Below are 26,236 nucleotides of genomic sequence, written 5' to 3' on the forward strand. Positions count from 1 at the left end.
TTGTCTAGAGGAAATGTACAAAGTGAGCTGTCACCCACCCCAGACCTGTTTTTGAGACAGGCGGCAGGCACTCAGTGCTATGAGAAGAAGAATGACATCCTCTTAAAAGTGTCATTTTAAAAGGGTAATTATAAATTTGACTTTACAAGTAAAGAGGATTTAACATTGTATTTCAGTGACATGAAAATTGACAGTTCTCATCATAGTAACTTTATTTCGATTTTTTAGGTCATAAAAGTGCATAGATTAAAATACAACAATTTAAATTATAACATCCATGTTTTGAATTACAATTGTGACAAAAGAAACAACAATGAAGAGCAGCAGCGGAGGCCATAACATTCACAAAATTCATACAGTTTAGCATTTAGGGCCCAATTGTTTAAAAAAATAAATTAGTATAAAAAACATAAAAAATCTATTAAACATTTATGTTGGGGTCAATTAAAAACAAACATAAGCTCCAGAATGAAAATGCTAAAACTAGAAAATCTTGTTATCTAGACATCGATTTCTAAAAATCGCCCTCGCTTTATTCACATTTCCTGCAATCATTTAGTCATTGCAATAACAAATAATGGCTCCATCTCAGATTTTAAGATTCTGAGTGTAACTGAATAGTTCCTTATGCCTAGGTTCCTGCATAATTGTATGATCCATTTCTCCCTAGCCTGCTTGTAGGCCTGGAAAAAAAGACCAAATGGGCTTCTGTTTCTTCTTTCACATGGCAACCAGGGCAGAGATAACAAGAATCGTCTGTCCACTTATTTGTTATGCAAATAACGGAAGGGTGCCATATCTGAATTGAAGGTAAAGCCTCCTTGTTGACGATGGATGTATAATATCCAAAGCCTGTTCAAAGGAATAGCTAGATTTGTAATTAAGAAACACCCAGCTCAAGCTTGGGATAGAAGACACTTGATTTAAAGACAACAGATTGTGATCTTTCAGGAGTTTGGACAAGGTTTTTTTCGAGATAATTGCGCAAGCCTCCTCCGGGGTTACCCAAAGATCCTCTCTCCCTATTGCCTTAAAGGAGTCCCTTACAAAGGACAGCCAAGGTATTCTTCTAGCTGCTCCTGGTAGCTGTAGGAACGTCCTGAGCCCCTCCCTGTAGTGGCTTAGCTCCTCATTACTCCAGAATGGGCGGTAGAGCGTTTAGCGTAATGACCGCCAAGCTTTGGAATAGCCTCCCACTTGACCTGAGGTTCAGCCCCTCGGAATCCCTTTTTCGCAGTAAATTAAAAACTTGGCTGTTTTCTATCGCATAAATTTGTTCTAATGGTTTTCCGTTCCTTTCTGAGCCTTTACGTCCTCAGCGCCGGGACTCCCCTTTTGGTGGTAGCCGCGCGCTTTACAAGCTTCTTAAATAAATAAATAAATAAATACTCCAAAGCCGACATCAGTATAACAGTGGTCGGCTTGAGATAAGATCCGCCACAGGGAGGACACCCAGGTCCATCCTAAGTGACCGCCACGCCTCTCACCAGGCCGGGTCACTCCCTTGCTCCTCCTGCCGCCCCCTGCTCCAGCCTACCTGCCGCATCTTTTCCCGCATTTTCTTCCCGCTGCCACAGACGCCCCCCTCGCCCGTTCCCGCCGCTGCTCGCCCAGGCCCCGCCCACCACCGGCCCATTGGCCGAGCCGCTCCTGCCGCCGCCCAGCTGACCCGCCCTCACGTCCCCCGTCTTATGACGCCCCCAGAGCAACCGCGCAGCGGACGCGCGCAGCGGGAGCACCGAATGAGCGCCGAAGGTGCGCCAAAGGTAAGCCCGTCCACGCCCGTCCGCGCCTGGACCGCGCCCAGTGCCAGGACCCCTGGCCCTCGCAGACCCCAGCCCACCCGCCGGACGTACGACGCCGCCACCCTCAACGCACTCAACTCCGGCTGATCCCCGGGATGCTACCGAGCCACCCCGAGACACACCCACGGACCCTTCTGCTGCAACGCCTGCAAGATCACCTGCAACCGGACTCACGCCTCACCAGCACCCACCAAGCCGACCTCCAGCAGCACCCACCTGAAGTGCATCCTGCTCAACACCCGCTCCATCCACAGACACGCCATCGAGCTCTGGAACCTGCTCGACACCACAGCCCCAGACGTCGCCTTCCTCACGGAAACCTGGATGAACGCCTCCTCAGCGCCCGACATCGCCATCGCCATTCCGGACGGCTACAAGATCATCCGCTAAGGGGGGGTTTTCCAGGGAGGGGAGGGGGGGGGAAGGGGTAAAACTATAAAATATCCTCACCGTCCAGTCACTGTCTCAAACTCACAATCCCTATCAAATACATGCTTACTCTGTTCGATCCGCATTGGGAGATGTAATTCTCTATTGAGCTGGGGTAAGGGCTTGGATATTAGCTGATGGGAATAACATTTTTGTCCTGGAACGTCAATGGCCTGCGTGTTAAGAGCAGGAAATATAGAATATTACAATATCTGAGGGACTCTCCAGCGCAGGTCATTGTCATCCAAGAAACACATCTTCTTCAACATGAAGTGAGGGATATGTTGAGCAAAATCAGATGGGTAGATTGTTTTATTTGCACTAACCACAATGCGAATATTCGTGGTATATTAATTATCTTCAAAAAGCAAATAAGAGCTCAGATTCTCGCCTATGAGGAGGACTTCAGTGGGAGGTGGCTATACGCTAAAGTTAGTCTAGAGGGCAATATATATAATTTGGTTGGCTACTACGGTCCCAATCAGGATGATCCCTCATATCTGAATAAAATTCAGAACCACCTACTAACAACTCAAGGTCCAATAATTTGGATGGGAGACTTTAATTTGGTACTTAACCCAAAGCTAGATAAATCCCCCAACTCAAGTGCATTAACTTATAAGAAATCCAGACAAGTATTGGGGGATGCTATGTCAGCGCTCGGATTGGCGGATCCATGGAGGGAGAGAGCTGGCGAGACACTCTGCGTATCATATCATAACTATAAATACAATCACAAGTCGAGAATCGACTATGCTCTTTTCAGTTACTCTTTAAGGGACCCCCTAAAGGACCTAACATACTTGCCCTCACACTCTGCTATATTTTTCTCTTTACAATTGGCTCAGCAATCCTCTCAGACTTTATGGTCATTTGATCGCACGATTCTCTTGGAGGATGAAGAAACTGACCTCCTCATCCAAGAAACAAAATTTTTTATGGACACCAACATAAACTCTACTCAGTTAAATATAGTATGGGAGTCCTATAAGCCTATTTGAGAGGGTACATAACTAACAGGGCCTCTTATCGAGGGAAAATATATAGGGCAAAGATCGCCAATATCAAAAGAGATATAGCATCATTGGACCGACGTATTGGTTCCGGAAATGGGACCAACATGGAACAAGAACAACGTAAAAACTTAAAAGAGAAGCTAGATAATATCCTTCAGGAGAGGGTTGCACTGAGATGGGAAGTAAGTAAGCTCTCCAACTTTGAATACGGTGAGTCCGCGGGTAAGGTCCTTGCTTGGAAAATTAAATCTGAGCAGGCAAAAAAACATATAAAGCATATCATTGTACAGGGCGAGACACTTGAAAGATCATCCATCAAAGATTTTGGAGAAGCATTTCTGGAGTTTTTCCAGCAAATATATAAGGAAGAGATCTTGGAGGACCCGATATCAAAATCCAGATGGTTGGAGAAGATTACTCTACCCGTTCTTAGCTCTGAACAAAGAGATCGTCTTGACAGGCCTATCTCAGAGGAAGAAGTGAGGGAAAGTATTAACAAGGTGAAGAGGGGTAAGGCAACTGGCCCTGACGGTCTCCCTGGCGAACTACTACGCGTTTTAGCACCCGAAATAATTTCGGTGCTGACAAGGCTTTTTAATGACATCTTAATAAACGGGATGACCCCTCCTAAATCATGGGGCGAGGCGATTATTGTCCTGATCCTGAAACCCGGAAAAGACCCAGCTAAGTGCGGCTCATATAGGCCGATCTCGCTTCTAAACAGCGACTATAAGCTCTTTGCAGCTGTGTTGGCAAACAGGTTAGGGCGTGAGGTTGGCTCAATAATTCACACTGACCAAAAGGGCTTCATAAAGGGTCGACAACTCTCGGACCTTACGTATGACCTAATTGGGGCAGTGGATATTGCCTCTACGTTCTCTCTTCCTTTGGCCATTATGACCCTCGACGCTACTAAAGCGTTCGATCGAGTAAACTGGTCATACCTAGATGAGACCATGAAGAAATTCGCACTCGGTCCAAATTTTCGGAGATCAATTGGACTCCTATATGCAAACCCTAGCGCAAGTATTATGGTCAACGGTGTATGTACCCAGCCCTTTTTGATTACCAGGGGAACAAGACAGGGGTGTCCCCTGTCCCCTTTACTTTTTGACATATACATTGAGCCACTTGTACAATCTTTTAGGGACGATTCAAGAATTTCCTCATTTAAATTCGGCGGATGGGAAAGGAAAGTAGGGCTATACGCCGATGATATTGTAATCTACACCAGCGATCCAGCAAATGCTTTTCCCATAGTGGTCGAAAGGGCCAAGGAATTCGGAAGTATTTCAGGCTATGATATCAATGCCGATAAGACTGAGCTAATGACATGGAATATTGCCAATCCGGGTGTTGGAATGACGCCCTCAATCTGTTCAATGCGTTACCTCGGAGTTAAAATAACACAAGATATTGAAGCCTTAGCAAAAACAAACCTAGACCTGGTCACCAGAGAATGTAGGGCCCTTTTGAGATCTTGGGTGGGTCTTAGATTATCAATTTTTGGGAAAGTGAACATCGTAAAGATGTCTATCCTTCCGAAACTGACTTTTATTTTTAACACAATTCCCCTTGCATTTGACTCAAAGCAACTTCTTAAGTGCCAACAAGAAATTAATTCCTTCATATGGGGCCATAAAGCCACGAGGTTGGCTTGGAAAAAACTGAGGAGGAGGAGGGAAAAAGGTGGATTGGCCCTCCCAGACTTACAGTATTACTCCTGGGCATTCCAGCTTTCCCACTCAAGAATGCTCTTGAAGTCACCAGATCTTACTTCAAATGGGAAGCTATTTAAGGCAATGCTGGTAGGGGCAAACCTCCCATTAGATGGATTTTTATTTAAGTTTGGAGATCGAAAATTTTTCAAGAAGGTGAGGCTGAAGACTCTACTAACACAACTGAAGTCATGGGTACAAATCAAACGTAGAGTGGGGTTGGCGTACTATTCTAATTACGCTCAAATTTGGGACTCTCCTGGGCTCCCATTGTGCCTGAAAGATTCTCTGGCAACCCCCCTAATTACAGCTGGGCTTTCTAGATGGGGTGAATTGTTATATGGAGGTATCTTGATACGGTGGGATGTCCTTAGGGAGAAAGTAGGGCCGACATTGTCAAGATTTAAATACACACAAATTAATAGCTGGGCCAAAGAATTAATCAGGAAAGACTCTAATACCGGGAGAATTAGTTCTCTAGAACAACAGCTAGTCAAAAAACAGATATGGGGTAAGGAGGTGGCTCTTTGGTACTGGTCCATACTGGAAGAGATAGATGGGGACTTTCATCTCCCAACGGAGCTATGGGGTAGAGAAATTGCGACACTAGATGAGGACGGGTGGACAGAATCATTTTCCCTTCTGTATAAATTGGTTAAACCCGCTTGGCTTAGATGAAACCACCTGTTTACTTTACATCGGGCGTATCTCACCCCTTTACGTTTATCCAAATACCAAGAGGGGAAATGCTGTAATAAATGCCAACTGCCAGCAGCCTCCGACATACACATGTTCTGGGACTGCCCCCACATATATACTTACTGGATGGAGATCAAAGTAACTTTGGATTCAATTACTAAGATCAACATTTCCTTAACTTTACCATTTGTTATCCTTGGTTTTGACCAGAACATCACTGGGGCAGCACGGTCCTTTATATTTTATGCCATCCTGTTGGCAAGACGGCAGATATGCATGCACTCGGTGGACACCACCCCTCCCACTCACTCAGCATGGCTAACCTCACTTTATGAAACCTCCAAGGTAGACTTGAAAAGATCATGTAGAGTTCAGAACCTCACATTTTGGAAACTTCTGACAGAGTGGAAGTGAGGTTTTTTTGTTTCGCCTTCTTAGGGTTTTTGTTTTTTTCCCCCAAATATCCGATGATTAAGCCCACCCATCTAATGGCTCAGTATGGTGGTCCGCCCAGATCTCGACACCTACAAAGTGGATTTATTGGCACGAAGCTGCCTTGAGATATCGTTACAAGATGCATGGTTGTTCCCACCAACTCATAAAAATGTCTGCCTAGGCGTGTAGCGGCTCAATTCCCAGGGCATTGCTCCCAATGGCAGTGAGCTGGTCGGGTGGTTTTCTCCGCATCTAAGGGACGTGTGTCGGGCAGATGAGGATAAAAAATAAATAAAAAAAAAAGATCATCCGGAGAGACCGCATCAACCAGACCGGAGGAGGCATCGCCATCATCCACAGGAACACCATCCGCATCACGACCAACACCGACGACACCCTCGCACCCGCCGAACACCTGCACTTCCAGATCCATGTCAACCCCAAGACCACCCTCCGAGGCACCCTCATCTACAGACCCCCGGGACCACGCACCCAATTCAGCGAAGACATCGCCGACTTCATCAGCCCACACGCCCTCCCCTCCGCCGACTACATCCTCCTGGGGGACCTCAACTTCCACCTGGAGAACAACAACGACCGCAACACCACCACCCTGCTGGACAACCTCGCCAACCTCGGGCTCAAGCAACTGGTGACCACCCCCACCCACTACGCCGGACACACACTCGACCCGGTCTTCTCTTCCAGCAAGGACATCACCGTCAGTCACGCCACGGGACTCCACTGGACGGACCACAGCTACGTCCTCTTCAGCTTCAGGAGGACCACGCTCCACCATCACCAGCAACAGGTTCCCCGCAGAAGCTGGAACAAGATCACTGCAGACCAGCTCGCTACTTCCCTGAGCAAGAACCCTCCCGCCAGCTCAACAAACCCCATCCAAGCGGCCACCAACCTCACGAAGTGGATCAGCGACTGCGCAGACGACCTCGCCCCTCTGAAGACCCCGCCGAGCAGACCCGGCAGCAAGAAAGCCCCATGGTTTAACGACGAACTCAAGAGCTCCAAGAAGAACTGCAGAGCACTCGAGAAAACCTGGCGCAGAGACCCAACACCGGACAACATGACTGCCCTCAAGCTCGCCACCCGAAAACACCACCAACTGATCCACACCACAAGAAAACCATATTCAAGGAACCACTGGACAACAACGCACACAACAGCAAGGAACTCTTCAACATCGTGAAAGAGCTCTCCCACCCCAACGCCGGAAACAACGACATCACCCCTTCACAAGACCTCTGCAACTCCCTCGCCTCCTACTTCCACAACAAGATCCCGGACATACACAACAGCTTCAGCACTCAACCGACGCACGCCATGACCGAACCACCGCCCCCCACCACCACCCTCCGCACATGGACCCCGATCAGCACCGAAGACACCATCCGCACGATGAACTCCATCCACTCCGGATCTCCGACCGACCCCTGCCCTCACCACGTCTTCAACAAAGCCGACGCTGTCATCGCACCCCACCTGCGGGACATCGTCAACACCTCCTTCGACACCGCTACCTTCCCGGAGAGCTGGAAGCATGCCGAACTCAGCGCTCTACTTAAGAAACCAAATAATTTACAACAAGGGGTGGTGATGGACAGAGTCTCTGAATTAAGCAGAGTACTCTCACCCAGTCAAGAGATCAGGGCTAGATCCAACACCGTTTTTTAGCTCATTGCACCATCCCAGTTTCAGAACCTGGCTGTATGCAAATTAGTCTGTCCCTGGCCCAGTGCATCATGGGAACAGGGCAGACCAGACTACAAAAGCCAATTCTTACACTGGGAAGGAAACAAGCTTCCGGGGACCGGTTTCTGCCATTTCAGGCGTCTTCGGCCCGGCTTGCTTGAATCCTGATGGTGCAATGAGCAAGGGACTCACATCTGAGTATACCCTTCCACGCTTAGGGTGGACAAAATAATTTACAACAAGGGGTGGTGATGGACAGAGTCTCTGAATTAAGCAGAGTACTCTCACCCAGTCAAGAGATCAGGGCTAGATCCAACACCGTTTTTTAGCTCATTGCACCATCCCAGTTTCAGAACCTGGCTGTATGCAAATTAGTCTGTCCCTGGCCCAGTGCATCATGGGAACAGGGCAGACCAGACTACAAAAGCCAATTCTTACACTGGGAAGGAAACAAGCTTCCGGGGACCGGTTTCTGCCATTTCAGGCGTCTTCGGCCCGGCTTGCTTGAATCCTGATGGTGCAATGAGCAAGGGACTCACATCTGAGTATACCCTTCCACGCTTAGGGTGGACAAAATAATTTACAACAAGGGGTGGTGATGGACAGAGTCTCTGAATTAAGCAGAGTACTCTCACCCAGTCAAGAGATCAGGGCTAGATCCAACACCGTTTTTTAGCTCATTGCACCATCCCAGTTTCAGAACCTGGCTGTATGCAAATTAGTCTGTCCCTGGCCCAGTGCATCATGGGAACAGGGCAGACCAGACTACAAAAGCCAATTCTTACACTGGGAAGGAAACAAGCTTCCGGGGACCGGTTTCTGCCATTTCAGGCGTCTTCGGCCCGGCTTGCTTGAATCCTGATGGTGCAATGAGCAAGGGACTCACATCTGAGTATACCCTTCCACGCTTAGGGTGGACAAAATAATTTACAACAAGGGGTGGTGATGGACAGAGTCTCTGAATTAAGCAGAGTACTCTCACCCAGTCAAGAGATCAGGGCTAGATCCAACACCGTACTTAAGAAACCATCAGCCGACCCCACCGACCTCAAGAACTACCGCCCCATCTCGCTGCTCCCGTTTCCGGCAAAAGTCATCAAGAAGACCGTCAACAAGCAGCTGGCCGCCTTCCTCGAGACGAATGGTTCCCTCGACCTCTCGCAGTCCGGCTTCCGGGCCAACCACAGCACCGAGACCGCCCTGATCGCAGCTACCGATGACATCCGAGCCCCGCTCGACAACGGAGAAACAGCGGCCCTCATCCTCCTGGACCTCTCCGCGGCCTTCGACACTGTCTGCCACCGTACCCTAGTACAGCGCCTCAGCAACGTCGGCATCCAGGAGCAGGCACGGGACTGGATCATCTCCTTCCCCGCCGGAAGGACACAGAGAGTCCGCCTCCCCCCGTTCACATCGGAGGCCACCGAAGTCATCTGCGGCGTTCCCCAAGGCTCCTCACTCAGCCCAACACTCTTCAACGTCTACATGAGCCCCCTCGCAGCCATCGCACGCCAGCACAACCTCAACATCATCTCCTACGCCGACGACACCCAGCTGATCCTCTCCCTCACCAACGACCCCGCCACCGCCAGAGCCAACCTGCACGAAGGGATGACAGACGTAGCCAAATGGATGTCGAACAGCCGCCTGAAACTGAACTCGGACACGACGGAAGTCCTCATCCTGGGATCCTCACCCTCCGCCTGGGACGACTCCTGGTGGCCCCCCCCCTGGGCAGCGCACCCAAACCAACAGACCATGCACGCAACCTGGGCTTCATCCTGGACTCCTCCCTCTCCATGACCAGACAAGTCAACGCCGTCTCCTCGTCGTGCTTCAACATCCTGCGCATGCTACGTAAGATCTTCCGGTGGATCCCCACCAAGACCAGGAAGACGGTCACCCAGGCCCTCGTCACCAGCCGACTGGACTACGGCAACTCCCTCTATGCCGGAACCACCGCCAAACTCCAGAAGAGACTCCAGCGGATCCGGAACACCTCAGCACGACTCATCCTGGACATCCCCCGCCGCAGCCACATATCCGGACACCTGAGAGATCTGCACTGGCTCCCGGTCAACAAAAGAATCACCTTCCGGCTCCTCACACACGCACACAAAGCCCTACACAACCAAGGCCCAGGATACCTAAACAGCCGCCTCAACTTCTACGCTCCCAAACGCTAGCTTCGATCGACCAGCCACGCCCTCGCCGCAGTCCCCCGCATCCGAAGAGCCACCACAGGAGGAAGGTCCTTCGCCTACCTGGCCGCCAAGACTTGGAATTCCCTCCCGACCCACCTCCGCCTGACCCAGGACCACCTCGCCTTCAGGAAGCAGCTCAAGACCTGGCTGTTCGAGCGGTAGCGGACCCCCCACCCCCCAGCGCCTTGAGACCCTCCGGGTGAGTGGTGCGCTATATAAATGCTTTGATTGATTGATTGGAGTGGGACCAATGAGGTATTAGTTGGCAACGTTGTGATACTTCGGAGGAATTGATTTTCAGTTATCATTAATATTTTAGTTTTGCTATGCCCCCAAAGTTCCGCCCCATATAAAGCCGCCGAGCAAGCTTGGACTTTATAAATCTCCAGTAGGGGACTTATTGCCTTCGATGAGCAGCCATTATTGACTTTCCTTATCCCACCTATTGTCTGAGTAAGCCTCAGATTCGACTTTTCAATTTGGGGGGTCCAGGCCATTTTATCATTCAGTGTCAAACCTAGATATTCAAAGACACTGACACACTCCAGTGAAATATCATTCATAACTAGATGGGGGTAGGAAGAAGATTTGGTGCTGAACACCATATATTTCGTTTTATTAATATTGACTTGGAGTTTCCTCTTTTTGCAGAAATCAGTAAATTCCCTTAATACTCTCTGCATCCCCATGGGTGACTTTGAAAGGAGCAGGGTATCATCCGCAAACATCAATGCTGAAAATTTGCGGGAACCTAATTTTGGGGAATCAAGATCCTTTGCATGGTATAGATCTTCTACTAAGCCAATGAGGAAAAGTGAAAAAAGGGTTGGCGCCAATACACAACCCTGACGGACCCCCTTACCGACATAGGAATGGGGCCGTCAGTTGTGCATCTTTACCGTACCTCACTCTGGCAAAAGTGCCTTCATGAAGGTGTTGCAGTTGTAAAGAGAGATAAGGTGGAACCCCCATGGTGTCCAAGATCTTCCATAGTTGCTCTCGGTCAACCATATCAAAAGCTGACTTTAGGTCAACAAACGTTAGATATAAACTCCCCTCCTCAACAGTTCTACTCCTTCTCAATCAGGAATTAAAGCTTATAAAGTGCAATAAGTCATTCCCAATGTTAAGGGGTAGGCCTCACAATAGTGAATAGTGAAAAATTAATTTGGGTTTTTCACTACCAGGACATTCAAAACTTAAAAATACCTACCTTTTGATCACAAAGCACCCTGCTCTATGGGGTACTTGGGGCCTATCTTAGAGGTGAATGATGTGTAATAAAAGGCAAATGCAAAGGCAAAGGCAAATGTAAGGCTTGGTAAGCAGTTTTAAATGCCAAGTTGGCATGACAGTGTAAACTGCACACACAGGCGGGAAACAACTTTTACAATGCAACTTTTACAACGCACTACCATTACAACGAAACTTTTACAACGCAACATCCATTACAACGCATGCAGTTACAACGCAACCATTACAACGAGTGACACTACAACGCACACCACTACAACGCATGTCATTACAACTCAGTCATTACAACGCATACCATTACAACGCATAGCTTTACAACACATTATACCCTTACACTATCCAACACTTACCCTGCTGTTGCACCCCCTGGAGTTAGAATAGTAATTTTTACCCCTACACTATCCAACACTTACCCTACTGTTGCACCCCCTGGAGTTAGAATAGTAATTTTTACCCCTACACTATCCAATACTTACCAAACATGCAATGTAATGTTATGCGTTGTAATGGTATGCGTCGTAACGGTATTATGCGTTGTAATGGAATGCGTTGTAAATGTAGTTTTTAAAATTTCGTTGTAATGGCATGCGTTGTAATGGCATGCGTTGTAATGGCATGTGTTGTAATGGATGTTGCGTTGTAAAAAATGTGTTGTAAAGGTATGCGTTGTAAAAGTGTGCGTTGTAACGTCATACATCCACACAGGCTCTGCAGTGGCAGGTCTGTGATATGTTTCTAGTGCCATTTGGGTGGATTTCACATTCAGTGCTGCAGGAACACTAGTAGCATTTTATTTACAGGCCCTGGGCACATGTAGTGCACTTTACTAGGGACTTATAGGTAAATTAAATATGCCAAGTGTGGCAAAGTCAATCAAGCCATGTTAAGGGGCGAGTGCACATGCACTTTAGCACTGGTTGGCTGTGATAAAGTGCTCAAAGTCCTAAGGCCTACAAAAATCAAAAATATTTCAACAAAATTGAAGGGAAGTAGGCAAATTGTATGGGGAAAGACCACCTTAAGGCTGGCAGGTCTAACAGTTTCTCAAATTGAAATCCAAAAATCTGTGTAGCCAATATGATATCTTGTTTTTCAATTGATTAAAATTCTCCAGTGCATCTTCCTGAAGCAGGCATGCTCACCAAAATAAGTACATAGAAGGAGGCTTCAGGGCGCAAATTGATAATCTGAAGCTTTTGTGAGATGCTTTGCGGGTCTTATGGGTAAACAACTGGTGGATCAGGGATCGAAGCAGACACCGGTGTCAAAGATGTACAGGCATGTTCTATCAAGCTTGCAGTATCAAAATCAGAGATTCTGTAACTAGAAATGGTATTGGCCTGTGATGGTAATTGGCCCATACTTATGGCCTTTTTTATCGTGAACTGTCTTAGATCTATACTGCAATTCCATCCTAGAGACCTTCATTGCAAATGAAATTTTGAGAACGATATTGGCAGGAACAAGCGCATCCCCTTACATCAGTATTATGAGGAATGTGGCAATACTGCATGCTGTAATACCGCATCCTGTGATACCAGACGCGATATTACCTTGGGTGACTTTGATGACATTTCCACTAGGTTAAGTCTGTGTAATTTACGCCTCAGAAAGTCAAGGAATTCATGGATTTTTGTTTGCAAATCTGTGCAACAAAGCCAGTTTCCACCAATAATCCCCATTCCAAAGAAGACCTATATGGGATCACTTGTGGTCCTTCGGTGATAGCACTTGTGGTCCTTCGGTGATAGCACTTCCCGGGATTACTGATACCTTCAATTTTGGTAATTCTGGGTGTGGTACAACAGCACCACACCTACTGAAACAATCATAAACAATCATAATGGAGGCAAAAGTGTAAACTAGGGCTGGCCAGAGCTTGTGGTATTTAACTCTGGTAATTCTGTTGAGTTCTCTAAAACCTCCGCAAAATTCCCTGGAGTTCCGTGAGTGATTTGAATACATAGTCCAATTCAATGCAAAGCTCAGATTGCATATAATTATTTTAATTTTTTTATTTTAAATGCTTTAGTAAGTGCAACAAATACCCTTGGGTGTCTCGGCGCTGAGGACAGAAGAGGATATGACAGCTACAGACTAGTGGATGATTGGTTGAATAACCAGGTTTTGAGTTGTTTGCGGAAGGCCAGGAGAGAGGGGGGGGGTTTGATGTGAAGGGGAAGTGTGTTCCATAGTTTGGCGGAGGCAACTGTGAATCTTCTGTCGCCCCAGGAGGATTTTTTCGTTCTGGGGACATTTATCAGATTTGCTGCTGATGATCGTAGAGTTCTATTTGGGTCTATTTGGCTTGTAGGAGCATAGTGTATTTTTTAGGTATTCAGGTCCAGTGTTGTTTACTGCTTTGTAGGCGATACACCTGGCCTTGAACTTTGTTTGGCTTCTGATGGGCAGCCAGTGGAGCTTATCTTAGATGTTGGTTTGAATTTGGGAGTATTGGTCAGGATCCTTGCTGCTGCGTTTTGGACCATTTGCAGTTTGTTTAGGACTCTTTCCTGGGCATTGACGAAAAGGGCACTGCAATTGTCAACCTTGGACATGACTAGCATGCTCATGCGGGTTTTTCCAGCATTTGAAGGTAGGTACGGGAGGAGTTTCTTTAGCCTTTTGATGGTATAAAATGAGGAGGAGACGACGTTGTTGATTTGATGGAAAAAGGATAATTTGTCGACAAAGATGATACCTAAGTTTCTGACTTTTGTGACAGGGATTGGAATGGGTCCCAGCTCTCTCGGCCACCATGATGGAGACCAGCTGGGGAAGAAGTTTCCGAAGATCATTACCTCCGTTGTCTCCGAGTTCAGTTTGAGGCAGTTGTTTGCCATCCATGTGCTTATTGCGATCATTCCGGTTTGGAAATTTGCAGCAGCTTTTTCTTCGTTGTTGTGGGTCTCTATTACTAGTTGTGTGTCGTCGGCGTATGTAGTCAGACACATGCCATGAGACTTAATGACCCTCACAATTAGGAAAACTTATATGTTAAATAAGGTCGGACTTAGCGAGGATTCCTGAGGAACACCACAAGGGAGAGTGAAGGGTGGGGATGTGAAGTCTCCTAGCATTACTGATTGGGAACAGTTTGAGAGGAAGGATGTAAGGAGGGCCTTGACGTTGTTTTTGATACCTTCGGTTGAGACACGGTCGATAAGTGTGGAGTGATCGACTGTGTCAAATACCGCTGATAGATCCAGCAGCACCAAAGCGGCGGCTCCTCCTTGATCAAGTATCATTCTGATCTCGTCTGAGGCTTTGATGAGGGCTGTGTCGGTACTGTGGCCCTTCCTGAACCCAAATTGGGTGTTGTCAAGGAGGTTGTTTTCGTCAATTTTCGGTGTACTCCAGACAAATCCTCTGTATGGCACTCTGATAGGATCTGTATGCATTGGGTAACTAGCTTTACTTTTAGGAGCTGTGGTCTTGAGGCCTGGGCTCTGAGGGTTCACCCTCCCTGGAGTGGTATCCAGTCCAGAGTCCAGAAGGATACTGGTGCGGTGGATGTGGGGATGGGTGGGGGTGATGGATGGATGGAGGGAGCATACCAAGAGACAACTAAGAGCACCAGAGGTGGGGGAGAGCGTAGAAGGAAACACACCCCGAGGCGGCCAGCGGGTCCTTCACCGCCCCAGGCTCCCAGCTCTGCTCAAGGACAAGAGCCAGGGAGAGCATATCGGCTGTAGCAGGCCCTGCCCTCTCCTTAGAGGCTCTAACAGTGCCACCTCCAAGAGGCCCCCTATCAACCCTCTAATGCCGCTCACCTCAGGTGCCCAGCCGCCCTTGCTCTCTACTGTCTCCTGGGAGACGCCGCTCTGCCTGCCGATGACTCGCGCCAACAAGGAAGGATCAAAAATGGCAGCACTTCCAGCACAGACCACTGGAGAAGCACACATGGGGCATCGACAGGGCATGAGGGCTCCCCCGCACAGGCAGAGATGTGTGAGTCAAGGCCGTTTTGTGGTTTACAGTAGGGATGAGTGGTGACTCAAGACTGCACCAGTAAACTCCGTTCCGCAGATGGTTGTCAGAGTTTTTTTTACTAAACTTCATACTCCAATCGTAGTGCGGAGTGCCAAAACTCTGTGAACTCTGCCAGCAGAGGGGAGTTTACCGCCCACCCCTATTATCAACTATAGCTTTTTGTTTACAAGCTATTACATCTGCAGCGCTGGCACTTACTAGTACACACAGTGTTAGTGAACACTTTTGTATGAAAGTGAAGTTTTGTTGAAAACAGGTGCATAGCTCCCTAGGGGCAGGGATCATGACATGGTCCAAGATGATCAGTTTCCTTCTGAAAGACAGTACTTTACAATACAATCTAGATGAAGGTGGTGGGGAACATTTACATCGAGCAAGTACCAAGACAGAAAAGGATTGGTTTCCTTTCAACAATAAAGCACCCTTAAAAGGGCCTACAACTCAGAGCGAAGAGCTTTGTCCAATTGAGAAATTATTAACCGATTCGCCGCGGAGGACATTCCGCCGAGGTGCGGCCGAATCTGACGTGTGCGCAGATTGAACGGCTCCCGGCTGTCCGAATGACAAGCCCACCGTGACATCGTACGGCCGGGGGCCGTCCGACGCATCGAACAGGTTAATTGTTGTTTTGTTTTGTAAACAGTGGCCTAGTCATACAAATGCAAAAGACACACAGATGATGGACGGAATGCACAGTTAATCAAACATTCACCGCCAGTCAAAGGATCTGGGATAAATCCATTGTTCTTTTACTCACCATGCCACCCCAATGTAGACCCAGCCATATGCAAATCAGTCTTGACCCTGTGCCTTATGGGAACAGTCCAGCCCGAATCGCCAAGCCAGGTCCTCCCTGTACTGGGAACAAGCATTATGGAACTGATTTTGGAGCATCGCCCCAGACCAACATCTGGCGCACTTCAGGAAAGAATGCAGAGCCAGAGCAAATCAAACATTCACCCCCAATCAAAAGATCTGGGTTACATCCATCTTCTTTTCCTCACCATGCCACCCCAGTTTAGACCCAGCCATATGCAAATCAGTCTTCACCCTGTGCCTGATGGGAACAGTCCAGCCCCAACTGCCAAGCCAGGTCCTCCCTGGACCAGAAACAAGCATCCTGGGACCTGTTTCAGGGCATCACCCCTCATAAGCCAAACTAGCTTAAATCCAATTGCACAGTGAGCCTGGGACCCACGTCCAGGCATACCTGGCGCACTTAGGGTGAGAAAGCAAAAGACACACAGTTGATGGACAGATTGCAGAGCAAATGCAACATTCAACCCTAGTCAAAAGATCTGGGTTACATCCATCGTTTTTGTTTTTTTTCTCGCCATGCCACCCCAGTTTAGACCTAGCCATATGCAAATCAGTCTTGACCCTGGGAACAGTCTAGTCCAAATGGGCACGCAGGCAAGCAGAGACAGCCAATCAATACAACGAAAGTAGGAGTGGGGAGGTCGGTCCAATCGGCCACCTCCTACAACCAAGCGAACAGTGCCTTCTAAACGGCTCGCGTTCTGAGAGGGCATTGCCGTAGACAAAATGAAGGAAACGGTCAAACAATGATGAAAAAGACGAGGCGACCACCGTGAGGCATCAAAATAATCTCTACTGCATAACCTTCAAGCGGTTCTCAGTGACTTTTGTATGTTTTGCTTTATGTTTTTCAAAGAAATTGTACACTTAGAATAAGCTACGTTGCGACCCGAAGGAAGTCATTTATACCATGTTGGTGACAGTACAACAACAGAAGCAGGGAGCGTCTCCTTGTGTGCTCGGAAAGTCCATAAATCAATGGTGCAGCATTATGCAGAACAGCAATACGTCTCTTTCAGACTGCAACGGGAAAAATGGCTCCATCTGCTCGCTACACAGTCATAAATAAGATAGTCTTGTTGCAGAATAGAAAACAAATCTGAGATAAATGTTAGGGAAATAAATTATTGAGTAAGAATTTCTATTGTCAAGAAATCCAAAGGGAATACAAAATAATTTTGTCTCAGATGCATAATTTTTAAGAAATTCATCTTGATGTACAAAGGCAAAATGGACAATAATATTCAAGTGACAGTCTTTTACCAATTCCACAAATATCTCCCGGGTATTAGAGATTGTTTTGGTATGCTTTCATTTCAAGCCTATGCTTGACCTTTTAAGGTCAAAGTTACAACGATCACTTAATACCGGTCTGTGCAGAAACAGACATTTCTGACAACATTGATATTCGGTGGCATGCAGTAATTTCGCATGCAGTGTTAAGGGAGTACAGCATTTTGTAAGCAAAGAAATTATGTTAAATAATGCTGCAGGTACTTCAAAACCGAGTCTCTCTTTCTTCTGTTTTGGAACAGTGTGAATTGATGCATTTCCAGCAGGGCAAGCTGGCATGAGCTGAGAATGCGTAGTTCCGCTCTATAAACCGTGTTTGCGCTTCTGTAGAAAGACAATTCACATGCAAAGTTGACTTCAGAGCGTTACCAACACAGCCAGTACGACTCGTTGTCCTAGATATAAGCACAATTTTGTTCTTACCTTACAGACCTTGGAATGTTAGGTCCTATGAGCTGCCTTTACGTGGGGGGACGTGGAGTCATAGGCACTCTGCAGAAATTAGTTTTTTTTATTAAAATACGAAAATATTGCCAAGTGTAAAGTGGTTATATTTGTTCTGATTAGTCTTTCAAAATCGAAGAATTCGAAATGATGACTTCTCAGAACTTTGTGCTGTCCATCAACAGATTGTTTGGAGGTGTGTCCCCCAGCCCCAGGGATGATATAATCCAAGCAGGGTCATTTGTTGGTTCAACAGCAGTCTCCCCCCCTCCAATATCTGTACTCTGGTAAAAAACACATTTAATCCCCCTTCCCTTCAGAACTTGCATGGTTACTCCCTACGGATGTGCTTTGGGAACCTGCCTGGAGTCCGTCGGGCAGTAGGACGTGACAAAGCTCCCTCCAGACACTTAAATCAACCTCTAATTCCTCATCTGTGGCACCTTTTCGTGTGCATCTCCTCAGCCAGCGTCCATTCACACACATCTCTTATCCATGTCGTGATCTCAGGCGCCCGCACCACTATCCATACAACTACAATTCAGAGCCTTGCTAATACCAATAGTAGTTGCTGGAGCCTATACACCATCCTACTTTGCTTTTTGGGTTTTCGTATCAACCCCAGCAAGCAGTCGGTGGGTGTCAATTCCCCTCATCTATTCACATTGCCTCTGATCTGCTCCACTACCTCCAACCAAAAGTTACTGACCTCTGGGCAGTCCCAAGACGAATGCAAAAAAAGGCCCCTTTTTTATGGCACCTAGGTCAGGAGTTAGCCCTATCGGGGACCATGCGATGTAATCTCTCCTGGGTCATGTATGTGCAATGTGTATAGTTGTAGTGGACTAACCGGAAGTGGGCATTACAGGAAATTGTGTGCGTGAGAACACCCACCACCCTCCAGTTCTTGTCTTCCCGAGGCACCTCCAGGTCCGCGTTCCAGGCGTCAAGTGCCGGGGGAGTAGCAATGCAATCTGCCCTCATGGCCTTATACAGTAGTAATATAGTCCACCTACTGGCCCTGCATGTGAGTACGATGTCTAATGTCTTTGTGGGCTGTGGGATCGATGGATGCGTGGGCCGTATTTCTTTGAATATATTGGTTAAACAAGCATATTGTAGGTATTGTCCCTGCCCCAGTTCAAAATCACCACATTCCTGTTCGAATGTGATGAAGTTCTCGCCCTGGTAAAGATCCGCGAGCACATCACAGCCCCCATCCTGCCATACGTGATATGACATATTGGACATCACCCTCCTGACCAGCCTAATATCCCACACCGACAACTCCAAATGTAATGGAGCGTGTTTCAACATTTGCTCCACGAAAGTTTGCCAAATGCGCACGGTCTTTCCGATGGCACTGTGTCAGAGGTACCCACGCCCTCCAAGAGTAGGGACGGCAGGTCAATAACTGGTCCTCTATCTTGGAGTAACCTCTTCTCCCAGTTGTCCCCGCGGCAAACTATCTCACGGTGTGCTACAGCTGGGCAGCATAGTAGTACCCCCCTCGTATATGTGACTCAGTGTGGCAAGCGCCACTCTGCTGCGACGGCCTGCCCAGTCGAAGTCTATCAATATAGAATTCAATGTCCAAAATATTCGCCTGGATATGAGGCATAGAGCGTTCTGTAGCATGTATAGACTGTCGGGCAGCACCACCATTTTAGCTGTCGCCAGTCTGCCCATTAAGGAGAGCAGAGGCGTGTTCCAAAAGCCCACCAACAACTTTAATGCATTTATCATCTTATAGATGTCAAGCTGTAATATCTGTGTGTCCTCCCCCGCCACCTGTATGCCCAAGTACCTCAAGTGTTCCATCCCTCACCGTAAGCTCAGCAGAGGAAGAGCGTCCGCAGACTGGTCCACAAGCTGAACTGGGGGAAAAACAATGATTTTAGCATATTATGTCGCAGCCTGGAACACCCGCCAAACTCCTCCACCACCTGTAGGAGTCTCTGTACCGCCTCATGTGGCGAGGAGACTTAGAATAACATGTCATTCACATACTTTGATATGAAATGGGAAGTTCTACCAATATTGATTCCCCAGTGGTCCAGGTCCCTGTGCACCCATATCGCCAAGGGCTCTATTGCCATTGCAAACAGAAGTGGAGAAAGTTGGCAGCCCTGGCGCGTCCCCCTCCCTAGCCTCCACTCAATTGATCTACTGTGTTCTTCTCGGACTCTGATCTGTACCCATCGTCTGAACCACGGGCCAAATCCCGCCACCCTGAGGACCTTCAATAAATACCCCCAGTCCACTGAGTCGAAGGCCTTTTCCAAATCTATGGAGACTAGGGCTAGGTTCTCCTCTCTTTGCCACACTTCGTGCAGTATGTGAGTCAACTGCCTGATATCTATGCCCGTGTTGCGGGTAGGTATGAAGCCGCATTGATCTTCATAGACTAGATGTACCATGTGGGGGGCCAGTCTAGCCACACACTGATTAATTTGTTAACTAAAAAAAGTGCAGAGGCCCAAAGCTGACTGTTTTTCTCAGGACCTCGCCACTGCTGCTGCTAAATGTCTTTGTCGCCAAATTACAAGGCTGCCAACATTTGACCCCACTCATGCATCTTCCTTCCACCACCCCGTACATTCCCCTCTTCTTCTCTCACTCCTGCAAGTTCTTTTTCATCCCTACTTTCTCTCTTTATTACTGTCTTACAACAGTGCTCTTCCTCCTCTTTTCACTTGATGGAGCGAGATTTAGAAATATATTTTATTTCGACTCGCAAAGTTAAACTTCCATAATTAAATAATTGTACTGATAAGCAGGGAGTGAATTTTACTAATCAACTTAGATTAAAACGCATACATGACATGAGGCTTTAACATTTGTGCTCTATGTTGCAACTGCATGCTCGTGAAAAAAATAATGAATTAACCTTGTCTATTGTCATTGTCAGTTTTAAGATGCGGCTGTTTAATTAATGGCATGTGCCTATTTATGTGTGCTCATGTTAGGTCTTTTTGTCTTTATATGGTGTAAGTACTAAAATGCTTTGGCTAGGTAATATTTATTAATGGGTTAATATTTAGCAAAGGTGGGTGGGTAACAGAACAAATTCTAATTCTTTCATTTATTACTCTTTTGTGTTTCTTTGAATACTAGTTTTCCATGAGAGAGAGGCCTAGAGTCTGAGTCCTAATGTTGTTAAGTTGGTGCTGTCGAGTCCTGTCCAGAAAGAGCAAGAGCCCTGCGTGGAAAGTTTTATCACGTTAAGCATTATTTTGCAAGCTCAATTGAAGAATGTATTATTCAAGCTCATGGAAGGACAAAGCTAAGCCAAGGTCGGAAACCGGCAGAGATTGCCAAGCTAAGGAAGTCACGGACTGTCATTTACAAAAATGTTTCTCTTTGAGGAAGCTACGTGACTTGTGAATAAGAGACAATAGACTCATAGAAAGGTCGGAACTAGGCTTCGAAAAAGATGATGACATTATGTGGACTGACGTCTGTCAGCCAATTAGGACTTTGGATGGCAGGGAAAAAGTATTCTTTTTAGTTAGACTAGTTAGGGAAAAAGGTATAAAAATTGCCCCCTTGGGCACGAGGGTGCTTCTCGCTTTCCGAATCCTGTATGGCGTGCCGTGCTGAAGGACTTTTTGGAGCACGTAAGGATTAATAGGGTATTGACTATTTCTTTAGGTAAAGTGAGTTTTAGACAGGGAACTAAGGTGATGGAAACTGTTTATTTTACTTAAATCATGTTATTTGATTTTACTTTAAATTGACAGTCTAATGTGCTATTCCTTAATAAATGCTGCAAAAATTGCTACTAAAGAGATTTATAAAATGCACTTACATGAATAAAGCTAATAAATACGATTCTAAAACAACAAGCTGGCCTTGTTATTTAAGTCTTGTTACCATTAGTTGATCCATTTACCTTAGTGACTTAATTAAAATGCTTAAAGCGTATATTCATGGTCATTGTATATAAATGTGTAAATAGTTTATGAATAGGTTCTGATTAATTAGGTCACATGATTCAGTTGCCAAAAATCTGTCTAGTTGGTTAATGGGCCTTATGAGTGATTATGATTAATGGTGAGTATCTGGTGTTGGGTAGCATTGCTGAGACAGAATTTCTATAGGGGCGCTGGATCAATTCTCTGGTAGCAGAGTTACGGTTACTATGGTAACTGACATGCTACATGGTAATTACATAGAATCAAGGTTTAACATATGTTGAGTTTGTTTACTTGTTACATGTAGTCGAAAGGTTTTTTCCAGCAGTGTGAAAATTCCTAGTTGTATCGGTACAAGAGTAGTGTGACAGGTAAAGTTGCACAGTGCATTTGTTCTGTTTCAAAATAGTGGTATTGTCATATATCACTAGTGTTGTGGACGTACAGCACAAGTTTAGGGATTTTAGGTATGCTAGGTAAAATGTATAGTGAGGATTGTCTATGAAATCGAAGCTTTCGAGTATAGGGACTAGGAGCCTGTTTTAAAACTCACTGCGAAAAGAGTAATAGAATTTATCTGAGCTTGTGTGAAGGGTAAGGTAACGTTGTTTATTTTACTGGCAAATGTGGATTTCTATGGTTGGTTAAAGTCCTACCAAGATTTTATGTATGCATGGTTAGGTTTTCTTCTGTTTGAAAGTGCATAAATGATTTTGTAATTACGTTCAAGTTAAACTTTGAATTGTTACTTTATGTGCATTCAGAGGGAAACAAGTTTGTTTTTACCTGTTAGAAGGGTAGAGTAGTCTTACTTTATCAACGAATGAATATTCTGGTGAGAATAGTGTCGTCTATTCCACGCAAAGAATACTTGAATGATTGTATAAACTATCACTTTACTTTAGCGAAACAGACAAATGGTTTGTTTATTTGTCGTTATTATTCGAAATTCATTGAAAAAGTTTTCTTAAAATGGCGCTGTGAAAATATTTTGTGAAGGAGGGGTGAGCGCTAGGAGTGAGAAACGAGAAGCTGCAGCGGCAGTGTACGTCACAGGGTCCGCGCTGTGATTGACTAAAATCGAATCTATTCACCGACTGAATTGCGAAGCCTGTACGTTCTCCATTACACTTAACCACAATCAAGTCTTTAAGGGAATTCTTATATACCGCCCCCCCTGGCCCACACATCAGCTTCCTGTCGACTCTTGATGATCTTATAGAACTTTCCCTGGGCCATTCTGATTATACCATTTTGGGGGACTTCAATTTTCATCTGGAAGTCCTAGGGGATAAAGACACCACCCAGCTGATTTCCGACCTACTTGCTGTAGGATTACAGCAGTTGGTAGAAGCCCCCACCCATCAGGCAGGCCACACGCTGGATGGCTTGTTCACCAACAACTTTAACATCTCACTGACTACAGTTCTCCCTGTAGTATGGTCAGATCACTCGGCAGTTATCTTTACTATTCTGGCTCATAACCCCAATCCCCTGCAATACACCTCCCGCACCCCCATTACCACCAGAGTTTGGAAAAACATAGATTATCCTCTTTTGTCCAATATTCTGGCTGAATCCTCGTATGAGCCACCACCGCACCCCACGCTACTCTCTAGTAGATATCAGGAGTGGATTCTGGATGCCATTAATAAAGTAGCCCCAGCTAAAACCATTACCCCCAACCGGGCAAGGCCATCTGCCCAATGGTTCACAGAGGATCTTCGGCTACAACGCCAGTATTGCAGGAATTTAGAAAGGCGCTGGCGCAAGCATTATAGGATCTCAGATAAACAAACGTATAAAGATGCGCTAGCGCTATACAAGAAAGCCGCATTAAATATAAAAGCGCTTTTTTTCTCGCTCAGATCGAGTCTGCCCAGAACTTTGCTAGAAGGCTTTTTCAAGTCGTAGATTCCCTTTCCAATCCACCGATAGGGCCTCCCAGTGAACCATCCCAAGACCTCTGTAATGCCGTTGCAACTTTTTTTTTCACCAAGGTCATGAACATCTACTCATCTTTTTCCTCCCCGATTGGTTCGGATCACATTGATCTTTTTCCTCAGTCCTCCCCACTCACTTCCACCTTTCCTAAATTCCACATAGTCACGACCGACCAGATTAGCAAGCTAATCACCTCCATTAAAGCTGGGTCTCCTTTAGACCCCTGTCCCCCTTCTATACTGAGTGCCTTAACTGAGGTTATTGCTTCTCCGCTCACGGTCCTATGCAACTCCATCTTCTCAACAGGTATATATCCTGAAATTTGGAAAAAAGCGGTCATCAAGCCTTTGTTTAAAAAAGCCTTCCCTGGACCCCGCGGACTCAGCTAATTATAGACCTATCGCTTGCCTTCCATTCCCGGCCAAAATATTTGAAGCTATCATGAACAAACAGCTGTCGGGTTTCATCGATTGCCATCAACTTCTAGATGATACCCAGTTCGGCTTCAGGAAGGGCCATGGCACCGAGACGGCTTTGATAAAAGCCTCGGACGAGATCAGGACTATAATGGACCAGGGTGGGGCAGCGGTCCTTGTACTGTTAGATCTATCCGCTGCCTTTGACACGGTGGATCATTCCATCTTGATCGACCGTGTCACAGCCCTGGGGATGACCCATCTTGCCAGGGACCTCATTGCTTCGTTTCTGGCTAATCGAACCCAGGCAGTGAAACTGGGCACCTTTTACTCGCCCATCTTCACCCTTCTGTGCGGGGTGCCGCAGGGCTCCTCTCTAAGCCCCACATTATTTAATATATATGTGGCGGATTTAGTGAGAGTCATTAAAGCACAGGGTCTCCGCTTAACCACCTATGCGGATGACACCCAATTGGTGTTGGCGATACACAAAGATGGACCAGCTGTGGCCGCAAGATTTCAGGAAGGGATGAGGACCATTAGCTCATGGATGTCAAGCAATTGCTTGAAGTTAAACTCGGACAAAACCGAGGTTATGACCTTTGGCAACCTTGCTCCAGAATGGTCTTCCATCTGGTGGCCCTCTGAAATGGGACCACCCCCCACTCCGGTTGCCAAGGTCAGAAACCTCGGTGTTATGTTCGATGAGAAGCTGCTGTTTAAACACCACGTGAATGCGGTGGTCTCATCGTCTTTCTATACCCTTAGAAAGATCAAAAAGCTGTTGCCATATCTCCCTTTGGGGGCAGGGAAAACCTTGATCACCACTCTTGTTTTCTCTAAAATGGAATATGGCAACGCCCTCTTTCTTGGCACGCAAGAACAGATCTTATACAAATTACAATCTGTGCAAAATGCAGCGGCCAGAATTCTGCTTGGCATCCCTAGCCGTCGCCCCACCTCTCTGGCCATACGTCACCTGCATTGGCTAAGAGTCAAGAGTCGGATAAAGTTTAAGGCACTTTGTATTGCCTATAAGGCCATCCATGACTCTGGACCCAGGTTTCTCAAAGAGGCTTTTCGGATCTATGCTCCGCAAAGAGCTCATTGCTCGGCTGGTACCCACCTCTTTTCTGTTCCACGCACCAGAACCACCAGCTGGGGAGACAGACGTTTTTTAGTAGCCACCCCTAGGCTGTGGAACTCTCTTCCTTTGCCCATCAAAACCAGTCCCACCCTTACCATCTTCCGTAAACTCTTGAAAACCTGGTTATTCAATCAATGAGTCTTCTGGTAGCTATCCGTCCCAGGCAGTCCGATATGCGCCGAGACACCTTCGGGTAGTTGTGCGCAATAAAAAATCTCAAAAACATAAACATAAACATAAATAAACTAACATACGTCACAGCTAGCGCGCTGATTGGCTCACGTGATTCTGACGAGCTGTTAGGTGATTGGCTCATCCTGAAAAGAGCCATTCTATTGGTTGAGCTAGGTGGTGATGTAGCTTAACCTGATTGGCTTGTTGGTGAGTTTCGCGCACGGATTGGCTGGTTTTGCGGAACAACCGGGAAACGTTTACGATCATTTAGAATTACGCGGATTTGATTAAAACATGAGTTATTACTACAAAAAAGAGGAGAAAAAGCTTACATGGCTTCAGAAATTGAAAAATATAATTTCACCTGATAAGAAACTTGAAACGCGAGGTGGAAAATTACTTCATAAGTACAAAACACCTGCAGCCTATATGGAAGGTGAATATGGTTATCATACTTGCCTTTGGTTTGATAATTGGATGGGTTATACCAAAGATGATGGTGTATTAGCATGGCCGGAAGACGGATCATTTAATATGAGGGTTTTGAAATATTTAAGAGAAAAAATGATGGCTCTTGTGCCAAAGCCTAGACCTACACAATTTGAAGCTTTAGTTGAATGGGAAGATGAGATGTTTGAACTTGCACGAGAAACCAGAGGTGTAACAAAAGGTCCAAAATTAAACATTAATAGAGAAACTCATGAAGATAGAATGCGTCGATGGAGACAAGCAGACATGTGTGATGGTCTCTACCCAGTAAGAGTAATGGTTACTGAAATACCAGGTCAAAAGAATACCCAAAAGAAAAATAATATTGAA

This window comes from Lissotriton helveticus, chromosome 12 (assembly GCF_964261635.1).
Source record: "Lissotriton helveticus chromosome 12, aLisHel1.1, whole genome shotgun sequence".
NCBI classification, from domain to species: domain Eukaryota; kingdom Metazoa; phylum Chordata; class Amphibia; order Caudata; family Salamandridae; genus Lissotriton; species Lissotriton helveticus.